The sequence below is a fragment of the Lissotriton helveticus genome, chromosome 11, assembly GCF_964261635.1.
Source record: "Lissotriton helveticus chromosome 11, aLisHel1.1, whole genome shotgun sequence".
Lineage (NCBI taxonomy): Eukaryota > Metazoa > Chordata > Amphibia > Caudata > Salamandridae > Lissotriton > Lissotriton helveticus.
The window spans coordinates 21,034,715-21,050,564 of record NC_136072.1 but is presented as its reverse complement, the minus strand read 5'-3'; positions in this window follow the sequence as shown (position 1 = coordinate 21,050,564).

The window sequence follows — 15,850 nt, the reverse complement described above, 5'->3', positions numbered from 1 at the left end:
AGACGCCGTCATTCCCGATCCTGTCCCCGGCAGCTGCCATCCTATTCCCGTGCAGGTCATCCTGTTCCTGTCCTTATGCTGTATTAAACCTGCAAAACTCCTACTACCTCGAATCTTGACTCTTATTTATTGAGCTATCTGTTATTCATTTATTCATTCAAAAATAGGGTATTATTTATTTATTTACCACAGTAGGATGACAGGTGTGTTGGTGTTTGGTCCTGCCAAGGTGGAATCGCTATTTGGTTTTTTTAACAATGTTTTTTTCCCTGTGCTAGCCTTCGTCCCTGCCACAGAAGAGATGTGATTGCTATTTTTCACAGTAGGAGCCATATTGCTAGTTGGACCTGGAATACTTGTGTTGACGTGGACATCTTTTAACACAAGTTCAATGCGCCGCAGCCTTGCCTCCAGGGGTGCCAGTAAGGCCTTTATGGCCTCAATGACATTCACGGAAGTCAGAGCTGCGGCTGGATTCTCCTGATTTAACTCCCTCACAATCTCCAGGTTCTCCCCGCTTACTCCTAGGATATCGGCCAAGCTGTCATCCACTAACGAATCCTCCAACATGCTCAGGGACAGACGCCCTGCCACTGAATGTGTGGCCTCTAAGTCGTTAGCTGAGCTCTTGTTAATGGTTCCCCACTCACAGCATCTATGTTATTACCGATAATCGGTTGGCAAGGTGCATGTACTAATACCTTAGTGGAATTGACAGAAAGCAACTTAGCACTATTTTCTGGTATTGCCCCCTCTTTCTGACCTCTTGCGTTTGTATCAATGCATATGGGTTGCACATCCACGTTTGAAATACGGTCGCTGGGCACAATGGTATCTGATATGGGATTAAATGTAGAGAGTCCCCCCGGATTTGAGAGAATACTAAGTCTCTCTGAGGTGTTACCACGTTCTAGGGTGTCGGGTGTACGTGCCTGGGCGATATGGCCTAAGGATGACCTTTTCGCCAAGGCCAGATCCTGCGACACCCGTCTACTCATCAAAACTATCCCCTGATCAATCAGACAATTTGTATGAATTATAAAATCATCAAGAGTACCGGTTACTTTCTTAACCCCAGCAGTCATGCTACAAGTCTCTCGGCATTCCATATCCAGGTGGTGAGTTATAGTCAATAGAGAATAAAGTCCTCAAACCTCTTGTTGCAGAGTTATGGTATAAGTCTAAAGGCAAATGCTTACAGTTCTGTTGATCGATCCCCGTTGTGGCATACAGATGATGCAGAGTTCCTGGCCCAGGCCAGGCTCCGCTCCGGGCGTCCCGCTCGCGTCCCGCGGAGCGATCTCCGCTCTACCTTAAGTAGCCAGTAAAGAGGACGGTGGGCGGGACTAGCAGGGGGCGCTGGCCGGATGTTGGTAGGCCACGCAGGGACTCCTGGAAGAGCGAGTTCCTGCCGCGCTTCAGCCCTGTCGATGTCTCACCGCCTCACAGCCTGCAAAGTCCACCAGGCACGCTCTCCCAAAGAGAGAGCCACGCAGCGGCACCCGCGCAGCGGGTGCGGCAAGGAGCAACGTCCGTAACGGGGAGGACAGGCTCAGGACTCCAGCAACGCAGGACAGGACAATGGTCGTCAGGTAAGCACTCCTGTACAAAAGATAGCGTGTTCCCGCTTGTTCCCCGGGATGGAGGCTCTTTAAACACTCTCACTGCCGGGCGGGGGCGGGACTAGCAGGGGGCACTGGCCGGATGTTGGTAGGCCGCGCAGGGACTCCTGGAAGAGCGAGTCCCTGCCGCGCTTCACCCCTGTCGATGTCTCACCGCTTCACAGCCTGCAAAGTCCACCAGGCACGCTCTCCCAAAGAGAGAGCCACGCAGCGGCACCCGCGCAGCGGGAGCGGCAAGGAGCAACGTCCGTAACGGGGAGGACAGGCTCAGGGCTCCAGCAACGCAGGACAGGACAATGATCGTCAGGTAAGCACTCCTGTACAAAAGGTAGCGTGTTGAATTATCTGTTGTGATCACAAACCTAACAAGTGTCCCGGTGGCAAAGCACCTGGCCCAGATGGGGTGCCGGTGGACCTGTTTAAGATTGACATTGACCTCTGATCCCTCTATTGACCAATGTATTAAAGGCTATATCCAGGCAAGGCCCACCGCGATCTTGTTCCCATGCGGCGAACGTTCCAATTTTTGAGAAGGGGATACATCTGATCCTGAGTTCTATCAGCCCGTATCGTTGATTGACAGTATAGATAAATCTATAGGCAGGATTGTTCTTGATGGTCTTGAAACATGGGTCCAGAATAATCATGTTCTTTCAGACCTGCAGTATGGTTCTCGTTCGGGCCTTACTACCATTAAACAGAACTAACTTAAGACAAAATCCTAAACTTACTACTTTTGTTATTCACAGAAGTTAGGATTTTGTCTTAAGACAGAGTTAAGACAGACTTAAGACAAAATCCTAACTTAAGTCTGTCTTAAGTCTGTCTTAAGACAAACTTAAGACAAAATCCTAACTTCTGTGAATACCAAAAGTAGTAAGTTTAGGATTTTGTCTTAAGTTAGTTCTGTGAATCGGCCCCACAGTCTTAATCTGCATCAATTTATTAGCAAGTATGCCATAGCTAAGTCGAGCAATTTGTATCTTTCGTTTATGGACTTGGGCTCTACAGTTGATCAGGTAAATAGATCAAATCTTTGGCAAATTATGCTCAACATGGGTATGGATGGTATGGATGAGCTTATTGTTTGTTTCTTCAGGAAAATGCCTGCTGATATCACAGCTAGTGTAAGTTATGTGCCAAATGGTGAAATGACTCAGGCACTAAAGCTTGTTTGCAAGGCTGCATACTCGCTCTTTTTTTGTTTTCACTATACGTTACCGGCCATGTGAAACATTGGTTAGTTTGGCCGTAGATTCTCCGCGAACAAGCTCCCGCCCTTTATGCCGACAATGCGGTGCTCATTGCCAGAACTCCAGTAGGGCTAAGAAGGTAGCTTGATTATCTTACTAAGTTCAGTTCAGATCTAGATCTTTCAATTAACTATAATAAAACCCATACTATGACTTATGGTGTAACTAGGCAGAGAAATAAGCCTTTTTTCCTGAATAACTCCAAGATTGAATTGGTAACCACTTATCCCTACTTGGATGTTTTATTTGATGAAGCCTGTAATTGGAAATTTCAGGGACAAATTAGGAGGCCTGTGTTTGCAAAGAGTATTGAAGCACTTTTCAGTTCTGCCTCCACATTGGGGATTAACCAGATGAATGAGTTAGTGGCAGTATATAAAGCTAAAAGTATCCCCATTGAAACTTATGGCGTCAGTCTCTGGGTTGTGAGGGAATACCCTGATTTGCAGAATTTGAAAAATTGCGTTTTGAGACGGTTACTCACTGTACCCAAAAGTACCTCAACCTACGTTTACCACCCTGAAATGAAGCTAGGTGATATAGCTTATTACAATTGCCTGTGACCCTTGCGTTTGTGATTGTCGATACGGACAAAGCATGAACACGGTCTTATTAGGCTGATTCTGCTGGATTGTCTTCAATTAGATAAAGCACTCAAGATTCCTTTTTTGGCTTCACATAAATAACCTATGTCATAGTTTGGATCTGCTTGAGTTGTTCAGCAATACATAGAAAATATCTCTGCCTTGTCAGGGCAGTGTCAAGACTCTTTTTATGACTTTAGTAATATTGCCAGAGCTGGACTTAAACTTCAGAAGCGGACTGTTAAGAACTATTTTTTAATTCAACCTCCACTTGCTACTGCACCATATTTTACTTGCATCACTAACCTACAGCACCGATATTTTCAAATACGGTTTAGACTTCAGACTATGCGCTACCTTATTGCGTTCCAGACGGCTCAGAGACAGAATATCGAGTTGCACACATATCGAGTCACTAATATCGTGGTTCAGAAACATCGACAGCAGGAATATTGTGGTCAAGAATATTGACTTAAGGTAAGAAATATTGATTTCAAAAGTATTGAAGTGTTTAATATTGTTTGCAAAAATATAGTTGTTAAAAATATTGTTTTTTTAATTGTCATGTATTTTAGTATACATTTTATATGTATATGTTGTATTTTTTTGTATAATAATGATTTGCATTTTTAATATATGTGTTAAGTTTTTAGTAGTTATTCATTTTTTTTATTTGAATTTTGCGTTTTTAGTTCCGTTGCAGGTTGTGGGTTTATATGGTAATAGGGTGGGAAGTAATTTAATTATATTAAATGTATTGATTATTTTTTATTTATTAAATTTCTGTTTAATTGAGATGCTATAGTGTTAAATATGTAAAGCAATTTATTATTAATGCATTAATAATTGGTAAATTAATTTTAATTAATCAATTTGTAATTGATTTTGGTAATTGTGTAATTCATTTTAAGTGTGTATTGTGGTGTTTATAGGTGTAAAGGGTGTAAAGTAATTTATTAATTAATAATAGGTTGTTAATTAATTGTAACAATTAAATCGGTAATTAATTATGGTAATTGTGTAATTAATTTTAGGTGTGTTTTGTGGTGTTTATAGGTGTAAAGGGTGGGGAGCAATTTATTTTTAATTGGTGATTTAATAATTGGATGTTAAGTAATTTTGATTAATTAATTGGTAATTAAGTAGGGTAATTGTGTGATAAATTTAAGGTATGTATTGTGGTGTTTATAGGAGTAAAGGGTGGGAAGTAAATTTGTATGTAATTAATTAATATATCGTCTGAATTTGGGTTTGTGTATAATTGGCAATATAAATCTTACAGAAGAAAAAGATATGTCAATCAGTTGAGGGGACACACCATCACATGGACAAAACGGCAGAAAAAGCTCCTGATGGGTAGCTCAACATACAAGGTATGAGGTTATGTTATACAGGGTTTTGTAGCGCACTCAAATACTCAAGAGTGTCCTGGTGCGTGCGCAGACAGTGAGACAGTGGGCAGAGAAAAAGAAAATGACTTAACCATTTTGAAGAGGTAAGTTTTTTATGTTTTTTTAAAGAGCTTGAAGTCCTGAGTGTGCTGAAGCTCCACAGGAAGGGCGTTCCAGGCAGCAGCTGCTTTCACAGCGATAGACTGGCCACCTAAGCGCACCCTACGAAACCGTGGGATGACAAGCCAACGCTGAGTGGCAGAACGAAGGGGCAGTTTAGCGTATACAAAACAAAGCGTCTCGTCAGATACGCTGGCCCTTGACCATGAATGGCCCTATGAGATAAAATGAGGGCCTTAAATAGCACCCACTGGGCCACTGTGAGCCAGTGCAGATCACAAAGATGCTGCCGGACACTAGATCTCCGCGAGATATTAAATAGGAGTCTAGCCACAGCATTCTGTATGATCTGGAGACGCTTAACCAGATAAGCCGGGATGCCAATGAACATAATATTGGCATAGTCAAGGCGGGAGAGGATGAGAGCACGCGCTACCATTTCTTTGGCCTCCCTCGGAAGCAAAGGAAAAAACCTTCGAAGAGCCTTGAGGGTACCAAAGCAGACTCCAGTAAGTTTTTAAATGTGTTCTTCAAACCTTACATTTTCCCCAAACCAAACCCCCAAGTTTTTTGCCGGATCTCCCACAGAGTTGGGGCGAGGCACATTGGGAGGCCACAACGATTCTCTAATGGTGGCAGGGAACTGACCATAGAGGAGTACTTCCGATTTTTCCTCATTACACTTAAGTTGGGCAAGTGCGAGCCAGCGGAAAACCGATAAAAGGCAGGTTTGAGCAGTCTTGGCATCCAGATCCGAGCCCTGCCAGGTAAATAACAGCTGGGTGTCATCAGCGTAGGCTATAATTTTCGCACCCAGTTCCTCCGCTAAAAAGATCAAGGGGGTCGGGTAGATGGTAAATAGCAGAGGGCTTAAAGTTGACCCCTGAGGCACTCCTGTGGAGAGTTTCCTGACAGAGGACGAATAGGGGGGCACCCAGACCTGCTGAGTCCGGTTGTCCAAGAACGATGTTAACCATTCCAGAGCAGGGCCGGTGATACCGATGGATGACAGCCGGGCAAGAAGAAGTTGATGGGGCACCGTATCGTAGGCGGCAAAGAGGTCCAACAAAATCAGAGCCGCCCTGCCGCCTCCATCTAGGCACTCTGTAGACTGGGGGGCTTCGTGTTTGTGTCGACTTACGCAGCCTAAATAGGAATATATGGGTCGATTCATTTCCCCTGCCTAAGATCCCCGACATGTTGTCACTTATTGATGGTTCCAGGTGTTTCAGCAAGCTGGATCTAGCATCCGCATATCACCAGGTGGTCCTCGATCCTGCTTCCAGACACTTTACTGCTTTCGTATCCCCAATAGGTTCTTTTCAATATTGCCGTATGCCTTTTGGGTTGGCCTCTGCGGCAGCTGTCTTTCAAAGGATCATGACCAATATATTGAAGAACATCAAGGGTGTGGTCGTTTTTCAAGACGATGTGCTTATTCATGGTAAAAGTTGTAATGACCATGATAAAACTTTAAAGGAAGTTTTAGAAGCTCTGAGTAATGCAGGGGTTGTTTTAAAGAAAGAGAAGTGCATTTTTAGAGCGCCCAAGGTAGAATATCTTGGACATGTGTTATCTGAGAAGGGGGTAGAACCCAGACCTGGCCTTTTCAAGGCTATCGTCGACAGTCCTGCACCCAGAGACAAGTGTGGTTTGAAGTCGTTCATTGGACTGTGTGAGTTCTATGCTAGGTTCTTACCTGATTATGCCACTAGAGTTCAACCATTGTCTAACATGCTTAAGAAAGAAGTACCTTTCTTATGGGATGCAAATTGTGAAAAAAAAAATTCTTGGATCAAACAAGAACTTACTGGGTCTAAAGTTTTGAAGCCCTTTAATCCCAATTTGTTGTGCACCATCACTGTGGACGCCAGTAGTTTTGGTTTAGGGGCTGTCCTTACTCAGGAGGTTAGTGGTGTGGAGCACACTCTTGGATATGCTTCGAGAGTTCTTCGGGGAGCGGAGTCCAACTTTGCTGTTATTGAAAAGAAACTCTTAGCTTGTTGTTGGGCGATTAGGAAATTTAATCCGTATATTTGGGGTAAACGCTTTCGTCTGAGGACTGATCATAGTCCCTTGGTTTCTATCCTCACTGGTGTTCGGATTAAAGACCATTCTCCTAGGATTGCCAGACTTTCAACTAAACTGCTCCAATACGATTTTGAGGTCAGCTATATACCTGGCAATAAGAACATAAGGGCCGATTATCTTTCTAGAAATCCTGTTGATGTTGATCCTGACAAGGATTGTGAGGAAGATTATGATGAAGAGGACTGTTTTGTGGCTTTTGTTGGGGTTGATGATATGCGTTCTATTAGTGAGAGAGAGTGGAGGGAGCATTTGTCCAATGACACTTTGCTTTGTGAAGTAATCAAATTTGTCAGAAGAGGGTGGCCTAGGGAAAAGAATGTTCATGTGTCCCTTCAGACCTTTGTCAAAGTTTCTGATGAACTCTCTATGGAGGGTGGTATCCTCATGCGTGGTGATAGACTTGTTCCTCCCAGTGATCTTAGAATTAGGATAGTCAAAGGTGCGCATGAAGGCCATCTTGGCAAAACACTAACTAAAAGAAGGGTTAGAGAGCATTACTGGTGGCCAAAGATGGATCAGGACATAGACAATGTTGTTGCTGAGTGTGTTGTTTGCTCTAGTGCTGAAAAATGTTTGAAAACATGTTCTCCCCCCCTTCAACCAATCCCGTTTCCTGATAGACCGTGGGAAAAGATTGGTATCGATCTGGTTGGTCCGTTCTATTTACTCCCCCCTGCCTCCAGATTTGCGATAGTTGCAGTCGACTACTATTCTAAATGGCCAGAGGTCCGTTTTGTAAGTGAAGCCACATCCAAGAATATCATTGATTTTTTGAAAGACTTGTTTTTGCGTGAAGGTTTTCCGTCCTCCATTGTAAGCGATAATGGTCCTCAATTTGTTTGTCAGGAATTTGGTTCTTTTGTCAATTTGAGTGGCATTGATCATTTGAGGAGTGCGCTTTATCACCCTCAGACAAATGGTCTCGTTGAGCGCATGAACAGGGTGCTCAACAATTGCATTCAGTGGGCCATAGCTCAACACTGTCACGTCCCGAACGCAGTCAGGTCCATGTTGTGGTTCTATCGTACCACTCCCCACTCCTCCACCAAGGTTTCCCCATTTGAACTGCTGCGTGGGAGAAAACCATGTTCAAAGGTTTGTCCTGGGTGGATGTCACGTTGGGTGAAATTGAATTCGATTGATAATGTTGATGAAGTTGCCAGGTCTAATGTCTTGCATGCCCAGTCTAAACAGAAAGATGTTTTTGATTCCAGGAAAAAGGTGGTTTCCCAGTCATTTGTTGTGGGAGATATGATTCGGATCAAGTTACCCACTCACTCTACCAAGGGTAATCCTAAGTTTTCTGAACCAATTGTCATTGATAAAGTCTGTGGCAATTCCGTGAGAGTCAACATGAAAAACTGGTGGAATGTTGCCAGGGTTGTAAAAGTGGGCAAGTCTGTCGCTCATCTTCAGTCTTCTCATGATACTCATATGTTGCCTCTTGATGTTCCTCTCCTTTCTTCTTCTTCTTCTTCTTCTTCTTCTGCTCCTTCTGTGTTGCCTCGTAGGAGTTCTGCTGTTTTATCCTCTCATGATGTTCCCGCATTGCCCTCTACTTCTTCTACTACTGTCTTGCCTCGTAGGAGTTCTCGCACTCGAGTCATTCCTGCCAGGTTCCGCTAAATGCTGGTTTCTTCTGTTCTGGATATGTTAATGTTCTTTTCTTCTTCTGCTTTTGTTTTGTAGGAGAGAGGATGATGTAGTGTTCTGATTAGGTTTGCCTTCTAGTCTTTATAGAATTATCCATGCTCTGTGTTCTATATCCTTTGCCAACTGTATTCTTATTTAGAATGCTGTTTGAACCTTAACTGTATTTGATGATCTTCTGGCTGTGTGAGCTGCTGCGCAGCACTTGTTATAATAAATCATCTTAAAGATCAACCTGCCTACGATTGAATCACTACACACTCCCTGATAGCCTCAGACATTTCGACCAGTGCCGCCTCAGTGCTGTATGAAGCACGGAACCCGGATTGAGCAGGGTGCAAAGCATGAGATGTTTCCACAAAAGCCTCCAGCTGGCGAAATACCACCTTCTCACAAACTTTTGCCAACACTGGCAAGAGAGAAATGGGACGATAGTTAGATGGAACTGTTGGATCGAGCCCCGATCTTTTGAGAAGGGGTAGCAGTTTGGCCTGCTTCCAACACGTAGGAACAGTAGCCGTCTGAAGGGAGAGATTAATGATCTCGGTTACCTCTAGGCTAACCACCTCTGCTACCCCAGCTAAAACTCGAGCCGGGCAGGGATCAGTGGGTGAGCCAGACTTCAATGATTTCAAAAAAGCTAGAATATGAGGCTCATCTGCCAGTAAAAAATGCCTGAACTGATTGTCTGGGTGACTAAGGGTCAGCGGGAATGCCGGGGAAGCACTCTTCTGATCGAAAAGAACAGCACACAGGCTATCCTGAATCCCAGCTATTTTGTCAATAAAAAAGGAAGGCAAGTCCTCACCCCATTGACCCGAGGAAGGTAGCGTTGTTTGCTCTGCACAGGGGGAGAGGAAGCTCTTAACAATGGCAAAAATCTCCTTGCTGTTGTTATTGGCCTTAGTGATCCTCCCAGCAAAGTAATTACTTTTAGCTACCCTGATGGCAGAATAGTATTCCCTCTGGGCAGAGGGACAATATTCCCGCCACCAGCTGTGCTCCAATTTTTTACAGCCCTGTTTCGAATCTCTCAAAGCGTTTGAAAACCAGGGCTTTGAGGGAGGCAAGCGCTGTTTACCACTAGCAGCTGGTTTGACAGAGGAGCTAACCCCACGGCCAATCCAGGAGTTAAAACTATGCACTGCCCCTATCTGATCGGATCCCAATATTGGACAAGCCTGGCGTAAAGCATCGGAGAGCACTGGGAGACTAATCTTCTGGGGACGAATGCCAGAAGAAAAGGCAGAAGTACAAGAAGGCTTCCCTACATACCCTATATAGAGGTATAGCTGGAACCTAGTTAATATAAATCTATGGCCTAAATTTGTCACCATCTACAAATATGTGACTTGGCCCTCTTTAGGGATCGGGCCCTCGAGATAAGCTTGCACCATATGTTTGGAAATATTAATTTAAAATCTTTTTTCAGCTATAAAAGTTCAAAAGCGAGTTTTAATTGCTGTTTTGAGATGCTCAAGCAATTACTTGGTGTTTTAAAGATAGTTTCTAAACCCAAAGACATTAGGCTGTTTTTAATGTACATGATCCAAGGGATTCTCTATACGTGTTCCAAGGCGAGTCAATCTATGATGAACTGTTGGGTAAGGTTAACGGATTCCCTTCTCTAAATAGAGTGCCATAGGAGAATTAGGGCAAGACATATCTGATCTGAAATATAGGGGACATTCTGCATGAGATGGCAATTAAAACTGGGGCAGCTTTTAAGGAGACCCACCAGTTTTTTCCAGAAAGTGTCTTCTATCGTTTCAAGTCAAGGAATCTTTATTCGGCGATTAAAAATCTCCATCGTTTGAATACCTGCATGGTTAGTGTGTCCCCAAACACCAGCTCCATAGGCAGCTACTGTGGTAGACTTTTCCAGGTATACTTTTTTTTGCAACCTCTAATGGTTTTGACCCTAGCTTTTTAATAAAAGATTATAGAGCAATAATACTTTTTTCCAACATTAGGCCTCTGGTATTCACCATATGAGTCACAAAGAAGTATATCTGGTATATTGACAAACAAAGGACAGGTGTATCTAAAAATGGAAATGTGACAGGACTCAGGTAAGAGATCCTTTCAGGACAAGCACCCTCATTCACCCGAGGGTGACAGGCTTCATCATTGGGTTACCTCCTCGCACCCAGACTGCAAGGCTCATGGTGTGGGCTACAACTCTCCGAGCTGAGAGGAGCTGAGGTGTTTTAAGAGGAGCGATACTATTTGACGTAAGTGAGGAGCGATACTATTTGACGTAAGTGAGGGACAGAGTGCAACATAATTTTTCAAAAGTAATTAAAACTACCTCCCGGGTACCTAATAAACTTTATTCCGTGGTCCACTGGGGAGTACCTTTGCCCCCAGTTAGTGAATCTCTACACGCATGATTTTGAGTCAACACACATCTATCCTCCACACAATCCTTACACCGAAAATCTGAAGGTTTGGAAGAGGTACATAGACAACATTTTGGTTGTCTGGAAAGGGGATCTGGTTACCTTACATAGCTTCTCTGAGTGGCTAAACTCTAGAAATTCTCATCTACGTGTGAGTTTAGTAAGGTATCTCTCCCATTTCTAGCCCTCCTACTATATCCAAAGGACGGAATGATTTACTCTGAACTCTACAAAAACCAATGGCCACCACCTCATTCATCTAAGCCCCTGTTTGCCTTGAACCAGAGTAAGAACATTAAAGATATGGTTGTCCATACAAGACCTTGACTGGGACCAGGCCAGACTCACCAAACTACATTCTGGACTACTCCACTTGTTAAAGGCCATTTCCTGTGTTGCAAAACACACAAGATGATGGACGGAATGTTGCACAATGGCAAAACATTCACCCCCAGTCACAGATCTGGGTTTAATCCGTCGTTATTTTGCTCACCAAGCCACCCCACTTCGGACATGGCCATATGCAAATCAGTCTTGACCCTGTGCCCCATGGGAACAGTCCAGCCCGAACTGCCAAGCCATGTCTTCCCTGGACCGGAATCAAGCGTCCTAGGACCGGTTTCTGGCTATCAGCCATCTTCAGCCAGGATAGCTTGACTCCAGTGGCTTCCTGTGTGGCACCTGCTCAGTCTGCCCTTATACTCTCACTACATCTGAAATTGACCTGGGCTTACGCGCACCATTGAAACTCCTTAAACATACTAACTGCAACACAGAGGGAGTGAACTACCTACGTAGATGCCCCTGCAGACTCAACTACATAGGCATGACCACACGAAAAGTAATGACCAGAATCATAGAACACCGAAGTTCGGTGAGATGCAAAAAGACGAACACAAAATTCACCAGACATTTTCTAGAACATACACACACCGAGAATGACATATCATGGGTGGTCCTTGATAATCCAAACTACCTCCCAACAATGGTCCCCTTGGAATCAGTCCTTTTCTTGAGGGACAACGTTGGGTCTTTAGACTCAGAAGTGATAGAGATGGGTTAAATGATGACATTCCCTGGACCTGCCTAGAACACTGGTGTCTCATTAAGGTAGACTTTTTGGGTCCACTTTGAGGTGGAGTGCAACCACCAGAAATACGTCACGATGACGAGAGACACTCTTATTTTACACAATATCCCTCATCCTTTAGAACAATTGGTTGGGATGAATTTTGTATAAAGCGATGTTAATCCTAATGGTTTGACATGTCCCAGCCATATATTTTGAATAAATAGCCAGAATCTCCCTTGATTACCTCCTCTAGTGGACAGACGTAGCTGAGTAGCAATAATACATTCTTCCGGTAGAACCAATTGAATAGATTGAATCCGAAGTAAGACTACGGATACCAACCAGACCATCTTATAGAGCTACCGGTCCCATTAGCCCTAAAGCGTTAGCTAAATACACATAGATTACAGACACTCGTTTTGCCCCCAGAACTACATTTCCCATGAGCTACAGCATGCAAGTGACGCGAGTGCGGCCGTGCTGCACGCTGTTTTCTTTTTCAAATACGAAACATTTGTCGGCTTGACTTCACCTTCGCTGGGACATCCCTTGAGTATCTCACTGACACATTGAGGTAACCCTACCTCCCTGAGCCACGATTTTCACAGAAGGTGCAGGCGTCAACAATATTTAGCTTGGCGCTGCCTCCGTTTTGATAACTCGACAGGTGCTGTCATGCTATTAGTCATGTATCTCACTGAACCTGAAATGTGATGTTTCCCCGTTGACCGTCACCTACCCAGCCGGGGTATCAGCTTCTGCTTTGAAATTGCAAGGTTGTGGCAGGCGAGCCGAGGCATCGGCTTCTGCTGTGGTAACCACGATGGGTTGAGCGTGTGCCAGGTTCGGCAACTGGCTCCGTGTAGCTCAGTGGCTGTTTTGCGGTGATACGCCAAGCGTGCCGGTGCGCGATGGCCACTGAGCTACACGGAGCCAGTTGCCGAACCTCGCACACGCTCAACCCATCGTGGTTACCACAGCAGAAGCCGATGCCTCGGCTCACCTGCCAGAACCTTGCAATTCCCAAGCAGAAGCCGATACTCTGGCTCCCTCACCACATCATATTGTTTCCTGAACATTTCCAGTACCGTCTACCACTGTACAAAGCACAATTGCCCCTAAAAATCCTACCATCGTACAAACGAGGCATTGTGTTAAGCACCAAGCATTTTATTTTTGTAGTCCTGATGATGATCCTTGCATTGTAAGAGCTTGGGATCGAAACGTCGTCAACAATTGAAACAGTACCACTGTTTTGTAATCTGTATGAAAAATGTGGCTACTGTGTTGGTTTGCTTACTTGATTCTATGATTATTTCAAGCCGCCGTAGCTCTACTGTTGCCTGAAACCCTTTATGTTATATGTTTTTTGTTTGTTTTCTCCTAGATCGGGTGCAGGATTGCGTCCCGTTTTCATTTTGTGTTGTTCCTCATGAATACTATTGTTGATTACATTGCACATTAAAAATTTCTCTGTCCGGCTGGACATTTAATATCTATAGTACCCATTAAGGTGTGTATGTTATTTGCTTTCTTGTATTTTCTATCTGTGGACCATTGTCCAGAAGTGATATGCACCAATAATTTTTTGGCTCCGTTTTAGCACCTTTTTTAATAATTGGTATTAAAATAGATTGTCACCATGACTCCGGTGGGCCCACACTGGCTAGCACCTTAAAAACATTAGTTAGAACTGGGCCTCATCGGTGTCTCAGTATCACGGGTGTCTTAGTACCATCGATGTCTCTGTACCATTGGTGTCTCAGTACCATCGATGTCTCTGTACCATTGGTGTCTCAGTACCATCGGTGTCCCTGTACCATTGGTGTCTCAGTACCATCGGTGTCCCTGTACCATTGGTGTCCCAGTGCCATCGGTGTCCCTGTACCATTGGTGTCCCAGTGCCATCGGTGCCTCCGTATCACCAGTGCCTCAGTATCATCGGTGTCTCAGTACCATCGGTGTGTCGATATCATCAGTGTTTCAGTACCATCGGCATCTTGGTACCACCAGTGCCTCAATATCACTAGTGTCTCAGTATCACTAGTGTCTCAGTAGCGTCGGTATTTCTGTACCATTGGTGTCCCAGCCTGGGTGGAGAACATGTCCAGGCTCCCACTGCCTATCTGAGCGCAGGACTATGGCACTCAGATCAATCACAACGCTGCATTGCAGCGTTGTGATTGGCTGTGGGGAGCCTGGGAACCCGGGTGCTTCTTGTTGCTGGACTCGAGATGAAGAGGACGTAGGATAGGAGGCGGACAGCTGGTGAATAAGAGGATTCCCCCCACCCGCTCTACCAATCCCATCCGCACTCGCTACTGGTTGCCTGGTTCCTTGTCTCCCAGTCTTGTGGCATTGGGTTTGAGGTTTGTGGTTATCTGCCTCTCCCATCCTGGACTTGTTGAAAGCTGTATGGTACTTGTTGGTTGGTTCCCTGTCTCCCAGTCTTGTGGCATCTTGTTTGCGTTTTGTGGGTCCCTGCCTCTCTCCTCCTGGGATAGTTGGATGTTGTGTGATACAGGTTGCTTGGTTCCCTGTCTCCCAGTCTGGTGGTATTGTGCTTGTGGTTTGGGGTTCTCTGCCTCTCTCCTCCTGGGATTGTTGGATGTTGTGTGGTACAGGTTGCTTTGTTCCTTGTCTCCCAGTCTTGTGGTATTGTGTTTCGGGTTTGTGGTTCTCTGCCTCTTGGGCTTGCTGGAAGTTCTGTGGTTCAGGATGCTTGGTTCCATGTGTCATTGCTTCTTGTTGGCGGTTTTGTACCTTGGCCTCTCTGCTTGGCTGCAGGGTTCTATGTGATGCTCATGTGTGGTTTGTATGCTCTTTTCCAACTCCCTGTCAGGCAAGAGCCCAGTGATCCGTTTATTCTGTTTGGCAACGTTGGGGTTGTCTGTCTGTGGTCATTGGTTAGTCCTCCAATCCTCTTTCAGGTGTATCTTGGTATTTTGCTGTGTTGTCTACTTCCTTCCCAATGTGTGTTCACTGTAGCTCTGCCTCTTATGATGACATGTCCTCTCTGTTCTGACCATTATACCATCCCTGGTCCTTTTTCTTGGGGCCCTTGCCTCTGTTTTGGGGAAAAGGTGCTCTTTTGTGGTAGAGGTTGTCCTCCTTCTCTGGATCTGTCCCATGCACCACTGTTCTTGCCCCTTTGGAGGCTGAGTGGTGCTGTGGTCGCCTTTTTCAGTCACACTCAGACCTTGGCCTCACTCTGTTTCTGTGTGAGGGGATCCAGGTGCTCTTTAGCATGGGAGCCTCCTGAGTTGCTCCATTGTGGGTATTTGTGTGAGCGTTTAGGTTTCCTCGCTGGATTCTCTGGAGTTCTTCTTGGTTTATAGGACTTGTGGTTTGGCATGGGGATGTTTCTGGTTCCCTGTGAGGTTTGGCCTTGGCTGCTCTGGGTGGTGTGCCAGGTTGGCTGGGTTCCCAGAACTCTTCTTTGCTTCATGCATCAGCCATTGCCCTTTAATTTTAATTCTTGCCCTATGGAGTATTACTGACCTTGGAAATACCCCCCCCCCCTCCCGTTCTCCCTGCGGGGCTTGGGGCCTGGGTGTTTGTGACAGGACTTAGATTGTTTCTTGAATTGTTGGAACTCCTCTTCCTCTTTGATTGTCAGGTTTGGGTGTAGTTTGTGGCTGTTCTTGTCATGTCTCGCCTTCATG